The 6,223-nt window shown below is 29.7% G+C and overlaps 1 non-coding gene across 1 annotated transcript; it reads right to left on the bottom strand.

The window, feature by feature from the left end:
* Nucleotides 1–2,526: 2,526 nt before the first annotated feature.
* LOC145268486 (U2 spliceosomal RNA) lies at nucleotides 2,527–2,722 on the bottom strand. The gene has a single exon (XR_013864899.1). It is a non-coding gene; the product is annotated as a U2 spliceosomal RNA (small nuclear RNA).
* Nucleotides 2,723–6,223: the final 3,501 nt, after the last annotated feature.

Genomic DNA, 6,223 nt, shown 5'->3' with positions numbered 1-6,223 from the left:
GGTTGTTATGTTAACAACGTTTCAGCCGATGTAACTTCCAATCTTCTTCAGATGCATTTTTAATGTCAAACTTGTGAATCTTTATATTATTTGGATTATTCAGACTACTATTCTCATCTTGGTTGTTATTTTCACAACGTGTCAGCCGATGTAACTTCCAACCTTCTTCAGATGCATTTTTATGTCAAACTCGTGAATCTTTATGTTATTTGGATTATTCAGACTACTATTCTCATCTTGGTTGTTATTTTCACAACGTTTCAGCCGATGTAACTTCCAACCTTCTCCAGGTGTATCTTCATAATAGTAGTTATTGGTAAAGGGTAAAAAGAATGTTTGTGTTCTCCCCACCCTCAACGAACCATCGTGGCTAGAATTTCAAATGTGTGATGATCTTTTATGAAACAGAAAGATCGGCGAATCATTTCCATTAAAATCAAGATGAGAACAGTAGTCCAAAAGAACCCAATAATACAAATGATCAATCCTCATCTCAAAAATTCAGAAACAGTGTCAGTTTTTTTTAATTATTTTTTTGTAAGTTTTCTATTTGTCTATTTAGTTCTATAGCTTGTTTATTTATTATTTATTTTGTAGAAGCAATATATTCGATTAAAGTTATTATTTAAATACATACATATATATATATATATATATATATATATATATATATATATATATATATAAGCAAACAGTTAATGAAATATGTTAAAAAACACTTTAAGATGAGTTAAAAACATTTAATCTGCAAAGGAAACACTATCCATTTATCTAGTGTTTCCTTTTCAGATTAAATATGTTTTTAACTCATTTCAAAGTGTTTTTTAACACATTTCATCAACTGTTTGCTCATATTATAAGCTCTATTTCCTATTTGGTATTATCGAGCTTTTATATCTGGCTGAGATAAGTTTATAAATATTATTTCTTTAATATTTATAATTTACTTTAATTTTACCATCTTGGATCATTTTGGTAAATTCAATTGTAATTTTCATTTTATATATATATATATATATATATATATATATATATATATATATATATATATATATGTATGTGTGTGTGTGTGTGTGTGTGTGTGTGTGTGTGTGTGTGTGTGTGTGTGTTGTGTGTGTGTGTGTGTGTGTAAAATAAAATAATTATGTCATCAAAAAGTAAATCTATAACAAACAAAAAAACTTATCCAGATACTATGGGCTGGAGGTTAAAACTGTCAACTATCACTTCGATTGTTGAAGGTTCAATCTCTGGTAAGGGAGCGGTATTAGACTAGCCGCATTGATGAGTACTATATATATATATATATATATATATATATATATATATATATATATATATATATATATATATAAATAAGAATTATAGTTAATTTACCAAGATGGCAAAACTAAAATAAATTTGCTAAATTCTACCCTCTGATGAGAAGGAAAGTATTTCTTCGAAACTCCGCGGATTAAGGACTATCCACTTATTTGGTGTTTCCTTTTTAAAATTAAATATGTTTTTAACTCTTTTTCAAAGTGTTTTAAACATGTTTTATTAACTACTTGTTCTTATATATATATATATATATATATATATATATATATATTAGTGATGAGACGATTCCAATATTTTTCCGGTTCTGATACAATTCTCGATTCCATATTAAATTCCCGATTCCGATACAATTACCGATTCCGATTACGACTCTTTATAAATCTCTATATATTTAACTATGAAATGATTTTGTCCCGATTGCCATAAAACACGTGTTAAATGCTCATATATTTTCTCAAACTTCAAAACTTACTTGTGAGGGTGATGATCTATAGATTTTATTGGAAATTTAAAATCAATAAATATTTATTATTTTATTATTACTACCATTAGCGGAAGATTTTTCTTAAACCAAAAATCAAATAAAAGAAGATAATTAAAGGAATCGTTATTGGCATCGGAAAATTGGCTCAAACTTTTCCCGATTCCGATGCCCCCAAAAAGCTCTAATTTTTCCTAATCCCGATTCTGATTCCGATTAATCGTCCTAACACTAATATATATATATATATATATATATATATATATATATATATATATATATATACATATATATATATATATACATAATTTATATTTGTTTTGTAATTATTTTTGTAAGTTTATACTTGAATATTTATTTTTATATTTTATAGATTTTATATCTATTATTTATATTGTAGAGACATATATATATTAATATATATATATATATATATATATATGTCTCTTATTATATTTTGTAAGTTTTATATTTGTTTATTTATTTTCATATTTTACACATTTTATATTTATTGTTTATCTCATTTAAATAAGAATATTACTTAAACATTCACAAACGCTAGTCATTAAATTGTCTTATACATAAAGACATAATTTCTCACCGTAGTACCTGTTTACTCGTCCCCCCTACGAGAGTCGAATTAGACACAAACGTCAGTTTTTGTTTTTGTTTGTTTGTTTGTTTGTTTTTACTTGCCTCTCCATGAGGGCAGAGTCAAACACAGGGTCGCTTTTTAATGTGGGAAGAAACCAGTTCCCAAAAAAAGGGGCACTCTGCTTAATCAAAAAAAATTTTTTTTTTTTTACTGTATCAGTCATGAAGGATCTCTCCTCCACCAACCGAAAGAAAAAAAAAAGTGAAGTCCAACATCAGAACAGATACTACACTTTGATCATGGCCCAAAGGCCAAGAATCCTAAACGTCAGCTTTAATGTGACGAAAATCCAATTCCTCAAAAAAGTGGAACTCTGGATTACAACAAAAATAAAAATTGACTCAGCCTAAAAGGATCTCTAATGACCCAGAACAGAAAAGATTAAATGTATCATCAAAACAGATACTACACTTCCTTCCTAGCCAAAATCCCATAAAACAGTTTCTATTCATTTGTTTTTGTACGAGGTCAGACTTAGATATAAGTTCAGTTTTTAATATGGAAAAGATCCATCTCCCTAAATGAGGGACTTTGGGTTGGGGAAAAATTGTCTCGGTCTAGATGGATTTCTCCTTCACTAGCTTAAAATAGAACAGATATACTTTGATCCCAGCCCAAAGACCAAGAAATTGAATGTTTGTGTGACTCTGTATTTATTTTCTTTACCATAAGGAAAGTATCATGAACAACATCCGTTTTTTATGTGAGAAAAATCCAACATGCCAAAAAGAGACACGCTGGGATGGGACAAAAAATAAAACTTACCGCTTTAGTTTAATATATATATATATATATATATATATATATATATATATATATATATATATATATATATATATATATAGTGAACGTGTCTGTGCGTGTGTCTCCGCACATTTTCCAACGCAATAACTCTGTCAATTTTCAGTCTACAGACTTGAAATTTGATATACAGGGTACTTAGATTTGGGGAAATCTTTGTAATCCATTTTCGGCCAGAAATTTAGCTGTTAAGGGGTCAAATTTCAACGATTTGACCTTTGAAAACTCTACAAAACTATTCCCCCAATTTTGGGTCTAAACACTTGAAATTTTAGATATAGGTTCCTTGGACATGGATCTAACATAATAACTTGATTTGATAATAACAATGTTAAGGGGTCATAATAGGGGTCAAAGTTTTAAAAAATTGACCGCTTTTTTTTTCTTTTTTTTTTTTTTTGCTCAACATACAACTCCAAATACACGGAAAACGCCGGGCTGAAATGCTAGTATATATATATATATATATATATATATATATATATATATATATATATATATATATATAGTTTTAATAAAATATATTGAGAAATACTTTAGTAAGAGTTAAAAACATATTTATTATTCGGAAAGTAAATACAAATACAGGTGAAAGTCCTTAATCCGTGAAGTTTCCAAAGAAATACTTTCCTTCTCCTAAGAGGTGAGGAGTTAGCAAAATACATAAAATGTAAAGTATTTAAAGAAACTAAGTATGAAAAGTATATATATATATATATATATATATATATATATATATATATATATATATATACTAGCATGGGTGCCCGGTGTTGCCCGGGTGTTTTGAGGTGTATGCTGAGCAAAACAAAAAAAAACGATCAATTCTTTTAACTTTGACCCCTATTATGACCCCTTAAAATTTATTGTTTAGGGCTAAAATGAAGTTATTAAGTTAGATCCATGTCCAAGGAACCTATATCTAAAATTTCAAGTGTTTAAACCCAAAATTGTCGGAGGAGTTTGGTCAAAGGTCAAATCGTTGAACTTTACCCCTTTAATCGCTATATTTCTGCCCGAAAACCAATCACATCGATTTTCCCAAATCTCAGTACCCTGTATATCAAATTTCGAATCTGTAGGCTTAAAATTGACAGAGTTATTGCGTAGGGAAATGTACACAGACACACACACACACACACACACACACAAACTTTCACTTTTATATATATATATATATATATATATATATATATATATATATATATAGATAGATAGATAGGTAGATAGATAGATAGATGTGTGTGTGTGTGTGTGTGTGTGTGTGTGTGTGTGTGTGTGTGTGTGTGTGTGTGTGTGTGTGTGTGTGTGTAACCGTGTCAAACGCTTTGCAAGAAGCTTGAGATCCCCTCATTTTGTATTTCTTTCTTCCGTCTAGTTTTCACATCCCTTTATCTCGCATACCTGTTTCTATTTATTTGACTCCTCAGGAGGACAGAGTTAGACACGGAGTTGTTTTTAAGATAGAGAAACACCAGCTCTTCAAAAAGGGGCACTGTGGATTGGGACAAAAGGAAAATCAAAACTGCCTCAGTCTAGAAAGAATTCCATTTACTGACCGAGGAACGAAAAGGCGAAACGTAGCATCAGAACAGATACTATAGTTTGATCACAGTAAATAAATAAATAAATAAAATAAGGGAGACGGGGTCCAGGAAGTATATCTTAGTTTACTTTACCCACTTCTTTGTTTAGTTATTTTGGCAGGGGTTGCAGAGGGTTCCAAACTCTTCAATGTTTATTCCATTTTGTCCTGCTTAATTTCACTTATAATTTCTTTGCATCGTTCTGTTTTATTATATACTAGCATGAGGGCCCGGCGTTGGCCGGGTGTTTGGAGGTGTATGCTGAGCAAAAAAAAAAAAAAAAAAAAAAAACGGTCAATTTTTTTTTGAATTTCACCCCTATTATGAACCCTTAACATTTATTGTTTTGGGCTCAAATCAAGTTATTAAGTTAGATCCATGTCCAAGGAACCTATATCTAAAATTTCAAGTGTTTAGACCCAAAATTGTCGGAGGAGTTTGGTAGAGTTCTCAAAGGTCAAATCGTTGAACTTTGACCCCTTAACAGACAAATTTCTGTCCGAAACCCGATCACATAGATTTTCCCAAATCTCGGTACCCTTTATATCAAATTTCGAGTCTGACACCAAAAACAATTGACAGAGTTATTGCGTAGGGAAATGTACACAGACAGACACACACACAGACACACAGACACGTCTACTTATATATATATATATATATATATATATATATATATATATATATATATATATATATATATATATATATATATATATATATATTATAAAAGTTTCGCAGGTAGACACTAAACTCCGGTAAGGTAAGGTGTTCACCAGGTGAAAAACAGAAGAAAAAAATGCTACGCTTGATTTAAACCAGTAATACGCAGCATCAGAAACAGTACACATACAAAAACAAAACAAAAGTAAACATTTATACAAATAGATTGTATACATATATACATATGTAAAATATATACATAAATAAAATACTTACGTTGTCCGTTGGATCTTCGAATAATATTTTCGAGGAATGTATTCTGTGGGGCAACAAGTCCCCGCCTAGCTCCCGGCATGATGAAACTAAAGTGCTTTTTGGTGCGCGTATGTCTGTATTAGCCGCCGGAGGTTGTTGATGGATGCGGCGATGGTGCATGCGCGCACACTAGCAAACTTACACACACACGCATATATATATATATATATATATATATATATATATATATATATATATATATATATATATATATATATATATATATATATATATAAAAGAAAGATGTATATCTATCTGTCAGTATATATATATATATATATATATATATATATATATATATATATGTATGTATATATATGCGCTTTTACATAGTCAAGAGGATATGCACTTGTTTGTTTGTTTGCTTCCTCTTGCTGAAGATGCTACCAAAGTTGTTAA

This window comes from Euprymna scolopes, chromosome 43, assembly GCF_053919585.1.
Source record: "Euprymna scolopes isolate OS-2025 chromosome 43, ASM5391958v1, whole genome shotgun sequence".
Classification (NCBI taxonomy): Eukaryota; Metazoa; Mollusca; class Cephalopoda; order Sepiida; family Sepiolidae; genus Euprymna; species Euprymna scolopes.
Note: the sequence above shows the minus strand (reverse complement) of the source record. Positions and strands in the feature narration are given on the sequence as shown.